Genomic DNA, 12,938 nt, shown 5'->3' on the forward strand with positions numbered 1-12,938 from the left:
ATTTTATATTGGAGTATAGTTGATTAACAATGTTGCATTAATTGCAGGTGTACAACAAAGTGATTCAGTTATACATATACATGTATCCTTTTTCAAGTTCTTTTCCCAATTAGGTTGTTACAGAATGCTGAGCAGAGTTCCCTGTGCTGTACAGTGGGTCCTTGTTGGTTGTCCACTTTAAAGATAGCCGTGTGTGCATGTCAGTCCGTGTTCAACTTCTAAGAGGCTGTAGAGAGAATCAGGAGTAAGGGCAAGACGCCAAGCTAAGCGCAGAACGGTCTTTGTTTCGCTAGAGATGGTATTTGTAGTCATCTTGTGCTGCTAGGTAAAATGCCCCAACAGGAAACGTGTCATTACACATCTCATTCGCTTAGTATGTCCAGGTGGTCACAATCCAATTGTCTACTGGTTACTCGGAAATCATTTATTTTAGTTAAAGGCAAGAAAAGAAGTTTCTATTCTGTTACATCTGTTCTGTACCTGGGGATGGGGAGCCAGGAGCAAAGGCAGGGACCAAATAAGCCCACGTTTGATGAGCACAGAGAACGAACAAGCCGTCCCTTTAGTGAATGTGGTCGGAGGCAAAAGATGCAGACAGATCTGGCTGAGCTTTTAACACCCTCTATCCGAAGAGCTTCAGTCTTTCCATAAGCCTGGATTGGGAGCTGGGGGGAGAAGGTGGATCAGGGAAATTTGTACAAATTCTGGGCCCCTGGTCTGGAAGGGAGCAATTCTTGGGTCATATTCTTGAGGAAAACAAAACAGAACAAAAATGTAAATAACCATTTTCTTGTGAGTTTTTTTCGTGGTATTTGTTGTTGATTTTGTGTCCACTTTTAAATATTTTTCTTCTCCTTGTACCTAACAAACCAGGGACACACTGTAAAAAGCAGTTTTCACTGACCTGATGTGAAATAAATGATTTACTTTCAGGTTGTCATCAACAAAACCTTCCTCACTTCCTCTCCATGTCATGTTACTGTTCGTTCTTTTGTATTATCCCTGTGTTTTGAACAAAAGAGACTGTCAACCTGCTGAAGTCAGGGACCATATCTGCTTATTCATCACTGTATCCCCAATACGTAAATTATGTCTCATAGAAAGTACCTCAGGCACCATTTATTGAATGAATGAATGGATGGATGGATGCATTAAGCATTTAGAATTGTAATTATTTGTTACAATATTTTCTTGCCCTCTCAACTATATATTTCTGAGGTTGAGAGACCTGTCTCATTTTCCTTTGTCTTTCCAAAACAATGAAGATTAATATTGATTCTTAAAGATTTATGTTTGTTCTTCTTTTATTGGGGATATTATCCATTGTCGATAAACAAAGTATCCTGTTTATCATTTACTGGTTTTTTTCTGCTTGAATTCTACTTCACCCACCCCACATTGATATTGAAACCTCTGCTTTCTTTACTGCTACAATAAACTGGCATCTCTTTGCCTATTATTTTATTTAGAACCTTTTGGGATCATTAAATTTATCTCATAAATATCTTGTAGAATACTTTTTTAATAAAGCCTATCTTAATAACTCATTTTATTTATTATAACATGTTTGGTCTGACTTTTGTCATTTAGTTTTGTACTTTCTTATTATCACCTTTTCTCCAACTCAAATGGGTCTGAGTTGTTGAGGAAGATTATTCACGATAGACTTAAATTCTATTACTAGCATCATGAGTATATATGTGTGCGCATTCTTCAACCTTTATTTCTGTCATTGGCAGTAACAATATTGTGATATTCTAAATTTAGACCTACTCTTTCAGCTAAGGGGTTAATTGCATGCTTTTTTTTTTTTTCTTCTATTGCATACCTCCTTTAACTTAAATAATTATTGTCTGTTTTTTGCTACTATATACCTTTCATTCAAGAGGAATTTCTGATATATGCCTCCAATCTTGTGTCTGAATTTATAAAGTTATATAGTCTCAGTACTATTTTTGACAGGTTCAAGTGTTTGCCTCTAATACTTTTATACTAAGATTTCCCTCTTCTCAAGCTCTTAATTTTGTTTCTTCCCTTATAAGTGAAGTATATATCCACCTATCATTATTTTTTCTCCAACAATGCTCTATTTTCTGAGCCTTTGATGACCTAAAATTAACTGCCTTTATCCATGGGCAGCTACACGGCAAGGCATTCATTCTTGGGCTGAGCACATATTCTTTGAAAACTCTGCAGCCGCCTCTGTTTGTGTAGCTCCAAGTGTTGTAGATAATCATTCTGAAGCCAGCCTGCTCCGTCTTGCTTTATTAGGGAACTTTTTTCTTTTCCTCACTAGGATTCTTGGTGCCATTTTACTTCCCTCATATAATTAAAAAATTTTGACCGTATGTACCCAGTTGCAGTTCTCTTCTCTCTGATTTTGCTGAGAACACAGCACACTTTCTCAGATTTCCTTTCTGTGTTTTGCTAAAATCAGGGAGATCCCTGTTGTTGCCATCATGAGCAGATAGAACAGTATTCCATCCTGTTTGTTAGTTCTGTTTTGGTCTTTTCTTTTGGAACCCAGAGCACAGATCGCTTAAGTCTTCATTCCGTATCTCTAAATCGTTTCATGTTACAGACTCCTTTTTCTATATTTTTAGAAAACTCTTCACATGTATCCTTTACGCCAGGGATGTGTTTTTGCTACGGAGGCGACTCTGTTCCTCAGCGTCTCTGGTGTGGATTATAATTCCACTTCTCCGTTTTTAATTTCTTTGAACCATTCCTAATCTCATCCATCTCTTCTAAGATAAATGAACTGCTCAGTGCCTTTTTTACCCGTGACTTGCTGCTTCGGTTTCGGAGAACATCTTTTTTTTGCATTTTGTTGTGGACAATAAACACATTCTTGCAAATTTCTCCTTGTTGTTGCACAAGTAATTTCCAGAGGTACCATCTTTATGATACTTGGGGGACATTTTCCCTTTCTAGAGATTTTGTAGATTATTTTTTCTAGACAACACTTTTTTTTCCTCTTTACTCATATTTGAATGAACTGAGACCTCTTCAAAGTGAGTGGGGATGGTCCTTGACCAAGCTCTACAGCCACATCAGGAGGGTCCCATCAAGCTCTTTTAGGGGTCAAGAGAGACCCAGACCACTTCCATTTTTCAGCCTTCTGGTATATTTAAAAGTGAAAAAAAAAATCCCTCTACAATATTAAAAATGTTGTGGTATATTTAAAATATTCAGATTTAACAAATTGCTACTTTTTAATATGTACACACAGAAAAATAACTGCATCTATAACCTTATTTAGGAAAATATCTAAATATAGGCTTCTTTGTGAATTTTATGTAAATGTCCTTCCTCACATCCTTCATTGAGAGTTTCTTGGTCAAGCCTGTTTCTCAGGTTTATAGCTTGAGATTAGTTAATGTACCAATCATAGTAACCACATATATTTAACCTAATATATTCATCTTAACCTAATTGTTCTTTTTTGGTGTTCATTGCTTTCCTGTATCTTGTACTCTTTCAGGCATCACCCCTCATTCCTGTTCGAGTTCTAAACCAATTCTGAGATGAGACAAAATAGTCACCAGCAGGAGAACCAAATGTGACTTTTATTACTGGAAACACCTAGGTTGGAGGACATAGCTGTGCAGGACCCAAAATGGGCTTGAATCCACAGAGCACACCAACTTCTCTCCTTTCCACCTCTAGTTCTCGGGGTGGAGAGAAAAGCAGGATGTGATTGCATCTCTTGATTCAAGATCTTGTTCGATTAGCTCCAGCCAATAAAGAACCGGAGACCCCCAAATGCCATCCATCAATTGGCCTCACCTCTACAGGGAAGAGGAAGGAACAAAGAAGAGCCTGAGAATGTTTTGGGACTAGAGGAATGGGAAAAAGTGATTATCCTTGAATGTAAAATCTTCCTCTACCCACAGTGCTGAAATCTCTGATTATCAGAAGGAACGAAACTCTTGAAAGTAAAGAGAAAAAAAAAAAAATCGACCATCTCCAGCAAGCTGTGACCACAGAGCTTCCTGTTAGTAACACAGTCCTTTTGGGAGATGATTCCCTTCTCAGGGCACCTGCACCTCGGCTACCTACACCCCTACCCCAACTTTCCTGCTCTATTGTTTCCTGTGAGCTGCTATCTATAAACAAATATAGAAAAGGGGCAGAGTAAGAGAACTGCCTCATCTGCTTTTTTGCAACTAAGGATGAGTCCTAGAACTTAAATGCAAGGAAAGCATTATCTAGTACCCGCTCCCTCCCCAGTCCTGTTATATATACTGTACATATTCTATGGTACAGTGTGGTTGAGTTTTTCCTCAGAGCCTGGCACAAGGTTCTTTAAGTCCTAATTATCACTTTTGGTTGTTTCAATTTTCTTCTTTTTCTATCTCTTCATAGATATTTTACTGGAATGATGTTGACTCAGGTAAATTTGATGCCAGCTAAAATAGAGTAACTTCCATTTTTGTTTCTTTCAAAAAATGTAGACCATGAGAGTTTCAAAGTGTGTTCCACTTTGAGAGAGATACAACTTTTATTTTGCTTTGAGAGGCTTACCTTCAGTATGACACACCTAACTGAGTCAACAATGGTACCTTGATTAAAAAAAAAAAAAAAACCCAAAACATTCTGTTTGGGGGCAGACATATTTTTTCACATTTTATATCTTTCTGTTTGTTTGTTTTTGGCCCTGATTTTCAGAAATTGAATGCATTGGAATTAAGTAGTTTCCCTATACTAAGAAGGAGAGGGAAACAAATGGTGTTAGGTGGATGGGGAAATCATGTCTGCTCAATGGAAGAGAGACCTCACACCTAGTTTACAAGACTGGGCTTGGCTGATGCAGGAAAGCTAAGCACTGGGGTCAGGGAGCACGTCTGTCATGTACGGTCCAGGCCCCATTGGCACGCACTCCATTTTTCGTCAGCTAATTGGCAACAGCTATGTCATGCTTTTTAAGATATGTTCCCACTGACAGCTTAAAAAGAATGACAGCATAATGAAAAAGAGTGACAAGTTATATTATGTCCCAATTAGCAAATCTTGCTCTGATATCATCACAATGGAAGCCAAAGACAGATTTGAACACACTGGTCCACTTTATTATGGGAAATGTGGGCTCTTCTTCACCTCTAAGGCTCTAATTTCATACTAACATAATTGTCACAAAACTTCTCAAAGTCTAATGTGAACACAAATCACGTGAGAATCTTGCTAAAATGCAGATTCTGCATTTTGGAGTGGGGCCTGAGACTCTGCATTCATAACAAGTTCCCAGGGGCGGCCAATCCTATTGGCCCACAGACCACACTTTGAATGGCAAGAGCTAAGATACATCTCCCATGTGTGTATTAACACACATGTAAAAATACTTTTTATAAGGCCATGGACAACCCAGGTCGTTGATAACATCCTTTTTCAAAGCAGCAGTAACGAAAAGAAGCAGGATGTTTTTCTTTCGTCTGATGTGTTGCTTCCAATATTTTAAGTAATAACGCTAAATGGATTTATAAAAGTCATCAACCCCTCATGTTAATTATTGGCCTTAAAAATGGCAAAGACAGGAAATAGTTACCAACATGTAAAACTTTGCAGGAGGTGAGGGTGATAAATGATTAGCTTGTGAAGAGGCAGTAATTTAGAAAACCAACTGGGGCATTGAAGGAGATACAATATTCAAACCCCCATCAATCACTCCCTAAACTCCAGTTTTGGCTCTCCCCTGAAAGAGGAGAGAAAAGTTGAGGAACACACTAAGAAAAAAGAACTCTGCTGTAAGCCCAGGCGTCCCCCTTTGGTATAAATGAAACAAATCAGGCATATTTATGGCATGCCTCAAAAATGAGTCACATCTGGACTTACTTTATTTTTCACACCAATAAATCTCTGTGTAGCCCTCAACATTCTCTCTTCCTCATAAATCGTCTCCATCTACAGCCTATGTCCCCGGGATCGAATTAAAGGGAGATGCTCACCTCCGTGAAGAAAGTGAATCAGGGGACGTCCTGGAGAAAGTGATACTGAATGGTATTGGTAAGAAAAGACGCCAGGAAGAAGCAATCTTCCCTGACGTCTCTCCCTGGAAGGCAACGTGATTAAGAGGAGGCACAGAAGGCAAGCTGGCATAGAGCGTGCTTCTCCAGACCCTTCCACGTCCACATAATTCCAACTTTGATTTGATGGGCGCCTTCTGGGGTTTGTATAAAATCACAGGGGAACTTATGCATGGAATTTAGCAAGGAAGAGAAGGTCTCTGAGATTAGATACAAAGTCCATTTAAAAAATTACATGAAGAATGGTATAAGTTTCCTAGGATAGATGGTTTTTGTTTCCCACCCTGAGTTGTTAGAAATGGCCCAAAGAAAGTAGATGAGGGGCTGAATGAGATCTCCATCTCCTTCTACCACTCCCACATTTTCTCCAGGCATGGGAATAATGGCAGTTTATACTCTCATCCAGAGTTTTACAAGCCTGCTCTGCACTACAGTGTATGAGTTTTGATTCCACATTTCTGTGAGGTTAGGTACGCTTGATCCCAATAGTTTCTCAAATATGGAAGAGGAAGCTGAGGCCCTAGGAGAAGAAGTTACATCATCAGTTCATAGAAAAGTCAGGAACCAATTCCCGGGCTCCCTGATTGGAGTATAGCCTGCTTTCCACCTCTGAATATACCTCACTTCCATTACAGTGCCAATTTCACAGCGATCTCTGGCCAGACTACATAGAAGATTTATCATTTCAGAAATATATCATGCATAAGAAAACGGGCTCAGCTGAAGGAAACAAGGATATGTTCTCAGACACAGACACCTTTAAATGATTAAAGTTGGGGAACACAAAAATAAATAAGGAAAAAGAAGGTTTTTTCCTACAGAAAAATAATCAGATTACATCAGTGCTTGAAACTGATGGGGAAAATTGTCAAGTGCCATAGGTCAGAGTAAAAGAAGTAATTATTTATTGGAAAAATGTTGGTGTGAGTGCAGGATGGGGTGGCGGGTAGGCACTGGTCTTTCACCACAGTACTTTTCACCTTGGTTTATCCATCTGTCAATTACTCACTTGTCAAAGAAATTAGGGTAAATCCCACTGCGAACCTAACTGCCTAAGAAACTTCCTGTGGATTCCAGACCTAAAATTCATTCTTAACTCCCTATGACTAACCTGGTCTGACTCTTCCTGAGCTAATAATACATTGCCTAACTCACTAATTGATTTGTATTTCATTTTATGGCCTCAGTGTCTATGCATTTGGACGATTTTCAGCTTACTCCAAATCAATATAAAAGCATTGTGAATTAATTGTGTATGCTCAATAAAAAATTTTTTAAAATGAACCCCCCCCGGGCTTCCCTGGTGGCGCAGTGGTTAAGAGTCCGCCTGCCAATGCAGGGAACACGGGTTCGTGCCCCGGTCCGGGAAGATCCCACATGCCGCGGAGTGGCTAGGCCCGTGAGCCACAGCTGCTGAGCCTGCGCGTCTGGAGCCTGTGCTCCGCAACGGGAGAGGCCGCAACAGTGAGAGGCCCGCGCACCGCGATGAAGAGTGGCCCCCGCTCGCCGCAACTGGAGAAGGCCCTCGCACAGAAACGAAGACCCAACACAGCCTAAATAAATTAAAAAAAAAAAAAAAAAAATGAACCCCCCCAAAACCAAAAAACCAATAGAAATTGCTCTCAAATGAGCATCCCATAAAGACTATAAAAACTAAAGCTTTAAGATATTGTTAGCCTGAAATTAAAACTCAGTCAGTAATTAGGGTATCTGAACAAATCATAGATGAAGATCCTAAAGGTCTCAGTCACTTTCTGATATATTCAATTATGTAGATTTTCAGGACCACGGTATCAACTATGAAACAGGGGACTTATCATTGGGGCACCCACAAGCTTTAAACAGACATTTTCCCACATGTGTTACAGAAAAGTTCTGTGATGAAGGGGGCCTTCTAAATCATCTCTTCTGTTGCACTTATAAACATAAGAATATTTTTGACAGATCCATGACAGGCAGTGTGTGTCAGTTACTCATCTTTCATTTACAGGTCTTATCCAAACTGCCATAACTAAAGGGAGATTAAGTAGGTAATATAATTAAAATGGAGCTATTAAGCTCCAGGCACAGCTTGATCAGGGCTTCAAATTATGTCACTAGTATACTCTCTCTGTCTCACACACACACACACACACACATGTTCTTTGTCTCCTTTTTCTCACTTACACTCTCACATATTGGTTCCAAACTTAGATTCTTTCCTCAAGGTTGCATGGTGGCTGCAGTAGCTCCAACCCTTACATTCTCTCCTGTTCCCATCCAGAGGAAAGAGTGTCTGCTCTCTCTTGGAAGACTCACCAAATTCTCATGGTATCTTAATGACTCGGAGAGGTCACATACTCATCTCTAAACCAATCACTGTGGCCAGAGGACTTAGTCTCAGATTAGCCGAGACTGAAGAATGCGACACACTGGAGACTGGGAATAGAGTCAGCTTCACAGAAACAATGTGAACCCAGTGGAGGTGCTTAGACCTTCACAAAATTCAAGACTATTGCCTCGAGATAACTTGAATCTGAGAGAATTCAGGTTTGGAGCTTCTTTGCATTGTCTTGTTCCCCAGTGGAACCTGAATTTGAGGCCAACGTAGGGGGGATAGCAGAGCCAAGAGAGACTGATTCTCGTGACAGTATTTGGAGCTTTCATCTGAAATTAAAGCTACTCTTGTGTACTTGATGTTTTCTTTTGCTTCAGCTATTTTGAGTTGTATTTTTTGTCACTCATCATGAAGAAGTTCTGTGACTCAAGGGAACATATGATGCTGAGACACTGGACAGAGTTTCAAATCTTTTAAGTTGCAGTTTTCCGAAAGCTGCCACCATCGAACATTTGGTCTATTAGAGCTCTAGATTTTTCACGTATTGGTCTTAGAGATAAATACACATTCTAATACTGTTGGCAAAATATTTCAAGTGTATGTTTGTGTTTGTGTGTGTGTGTGCATGTGCGTGTGTGAGTTCTGTCATGTATATTTCTTGAGAGAGTGTCCAGAGTTTTCAAGAGAATCCTAAAAGGGGTTAACAAAGACAAAACCCATTATGGGCCCATTATGGTGTGAGCGTTTTTCCCTAACCTTGCTGTTAGCATTCAAGCTCTCTCTCGAATCATAAAGTGACAGCTCCTTAACTCTCTGGGAAAGCTGAGCCAGTGTGTCACTAATTCCAACCTTTGCTCTAATTCTTAAAACTCCCCGTGTCCCAAACGTTCTTCTTTCTCTCCTTACACAGCAACTCCCCACCCTCCCAACACACACACCAAATTTCTAGACTTAACGCTTCCATCTTCTTCAAGATTCTGCTCGCATGTTACCTCCTCTACAAAATCCCTCTCCTTTTGCCCAGTATTCAGATCACCTGGGAGCATAAACCAATTAATCCTTAATTCTTCAGCGAATTGTGGGAATTAACAAATCCATTATTTTTCAACTAATGCGTACAATTGGTGGGATACGAGATGATGTCCTGGAATATATGGAGGAAATGTTTTGATTATAGTAGTTACATATTTATTTTAATCTGTTAGCAAAACACTTATCTATAGCTAGTACCACTCACCTATGATTTCTAGAAGATTATTGCTTGGGATAAGGCTAAATTTCAAAACTGATTTGATTTAAAGTCAGTTGGAAATGAAAGGTAATTTACCACCTAGGTATGACAAAAATTTTGAAGGTGACACCAATAACTTATCTTAGTGGATAAAGGACTGTTGTCCAAAGGGTTTAAATGATGTTGTCATCAAGCTTTTAGAGTTTATTAGTGGTAAAGCCAGTTCTAGAACTGGAGTCTACTGGTATTTGTCTAATATGTACGTCTCCTGTAAATCTCTACCTTCTTATGTCTTTTATCTCTTCTATAAGACTCTGGTTCTTATAGGCATATCCCTAACAATAAACTACAATTTAATCAGTGCTTGCTAAGTCTGTTATCTGAACTGCTTTCCAAAGATCTCAAAGCAACCTCAGCAATCCCGTGAAGTGAGCAATAGAATAATGTTCATTCTATACCCTTGCTACTTGAAGACTGCTCCCTAGATGAATAGCATCAGCATCCGCTGGGAGTCAGTGAGACGTGCGGAATCTCCGGGCCCAGCCAGATCTCCTGAGTCAGGAGCTGCACTTTAACAAGATCCCTGGGACGTGCATGTGCTCACTAAAGTTTAAGAAGCACTGATGCACTTTGCAGAAACTGAGGCTTAAAGAGTTACATAGTAAGTGGTGTATTCCCCACCCCCAGCTTTATTGAGGTATAATTGACAAATAAATACTGTATACATTTAACGTGTACAACATGATGATTTCACATTTTTATATTGTTAAATTGTCACTAAAATAAAGTTAATTAACATATGCCTCACCTCACATAGCTCCCCTCCCCTCGTCTCCCTTCCTCTCCCTTCCCCTCCCCTCCCTTCCTTTCCTTCACTTCGCTTTCCTTTCCTTGGAACACTCAAGATCTACCCTCAGTAAGAGGTTTCTGAGCGCTCCCCAAAGGGTCTAGCAGAGAACCTGGCACCCAGCACAAGGTGCATTTGTCAAATGAAATAAGGGATACATTTTTTAAAAATTTAACTTAAAAAAATTAAATTATCAGTACAGGCATACCTCAGAGATATTGAGGGTTTGGTTCCAGACCACTGAAATAAAACAAATATCTCAATAAAGCGAGTCACACAAATTTTTTGGTTTCCCAGCTCATATAAAAGTTATGTTTACACTATACTGTAGTCTATTAATTGTTCAATAGCATTATGTCTAAAGAAACAATGTACATACCTTAATTAAAAAATACTTTATTGCCAAAAAATGCTAACCATCATCTGAGCCTTCAGCAAGTCATAGTAACATCAAAGATCACTAATCACAAATCATCATAACAAATATAATAATAATGAAAACTTTTGAAATATTGCAAGGATTACCAAAATGTGACACAATGTGAGCAAATGCTGTTGAAAAAATGGTGCCGATAGACTTGCTGGACTCAGGGTTGCCACAAGCCTTCAATTTGTAAAAAACGCAATAAAGCGAAGCACAGTAAAACTGTTTTTAAGCTTGGGTGACTCAGAACCACTCATCCTTTTGACTCTCACTTCCCTGAATTCCCTTAATGAGGAAAAAAAAAATAAGGAAAGAACTTAGGTTTAGAGTCCTGCTTCTGTTTCTATCAAGCTCAACGTGGATTCCGCATTGGACAGGGGCCATCGTGGCCAAACTCTGAGTTAAAGCGTTTGGTACTGATTTGCCAGGAAAATATTCTAACGGTTACATTGTAAACATGAGCTCTTTTGTGAGTTGCATTAATTGATTTATTCAGATAGTCTTGTGGATTGGACTAATTGAGTAATTAAAAATTTGATTACTAATTGCCTCAGGCAGAAGCCTGAGGTGAGAAAGTGAGAGATTTGGTTGGAGTCAACCCTGAGCTGCAGGGAGAACTGAGTCTCCCTGCTGTGAAATTGCTTAACTCCTGTCCCTTTGGAAGTCATTCTTTCTTTGGCAAACTCCTGATGCTATTGGTAATTTGAATTAGGCACTCTTACTTTTTGGATTTTTTTTAAAAAATGCATTTCTTTGTCTTTATACATGTGTTTAAACATTTAAGTAGAAGTATTTAAATTGACCAGAATTATTAAAATTTGATAATAATAATGGCAAAGATTGATCTTGCTTGTACTATGTACTAAGTGCTAAGTATTTCACATGTGTTAGTAACTCATTTAATCTTAACAACCCAATGAGATAGATACATGTTCACATTACTAGTTAAAAAGGTAATATATTGAGATATGGAACTATCAAATAGTTTGTTAAGTGCTGTTAAGACAAGATTTTAAATCATGTTGTCTGATGCTACAACTCACACTGTCAGAATATTAAAGCTCTTGTTCTATTGTTTTCTGGCCTCCGCTGTTTCTGACAAGAAGTGTGTGGATTGATAAATCACTGTTGCTCTGCATGTAATCTTTTATCTGGCTGCTTTCAATATTCTCTTTTTATCTTTGGTTTTCATCAGTTTAACTCTGATATGTCTGGATGTGGTTTTCTTTGTATTAATCCTGCCTTATGTTTGCTGAGCTTCTTGAATTTATGAATTAATGTCTCTCACCAAATTTGGGGAACATCTGACCCTTCTTTTGTTATTGTTGTTGTTCCGTCTTTCTTCTTCTGAGACTTTAATTACATATATATATTAGACCTCTGGATAGTGTCCTACAGGTCTCTGAGACCTAAATTTTTTCCCCTTTTTCTCTCTCTCTGTTATTCAGATTGGATAATTTTCTATCTTCAAGTTCACTGGCTCTTTTCTTTGTTACCCTCTTTATGTCCATAAGCCCATGAATTGAATTTTTTATTTGCAATGTCATATTCTTAAATTTTAGAATTTTTATTTGTTTATTTTTGAAATAATTTCCCTTTATCCACTGAGTTCCAATCTTTTAATTTATTTCAAGCATATTTTTTCTTCATGTTTTCAGTCTAGTTATAAGAGCTATTTAAAATCTCTGTCTGCTAGTTCCAATATCTGGGTCAGCTCAAGACTGGTCTTCATTTCTGGTCTTCATTCATATTTTTTTTTGGAATAATGAGTAATTTTGATTATATCCTCAACATTGTGACCAGTATGCTATAGAAACTTTAGATTCTGTTATACTCCTATGAAGAGTACTGTGTCTTTTGTTTATTTTTAAAGCAGGTAGTTAACTTGGTTGAACTCAAATCACAAAATTTTGTCTGTCCTGCTTTAGGTGACAGTTCATATTTCAGTTCAATCCTTCTAGGCTTAGATGAGCCATCTGGTCTTTGACCCATGCATGCATGCATGCTTGTGGAGTCATCCAGTGATTTGGGCACAGTTGGTAGACAGAATTTGGTGCTTCCACTCTCTGACTTTTTCTTTTCTGGTATTTCCCCCA

Source organism: Eubalaena glacialis, chromosome 13, assembly GCF_028564815.1.
Source record: "Eubalaena glacialis isolate mEubGla1 chromosome 13, mEubGla1.1.hap2.+ XY, whole genome shotgun sequence".
NCBI lineage: Eukaryota > Metazoa > Chordata > Mammalia > Artiodactyla > Balaenidae > Eubalaena > Eubalaena glacialis.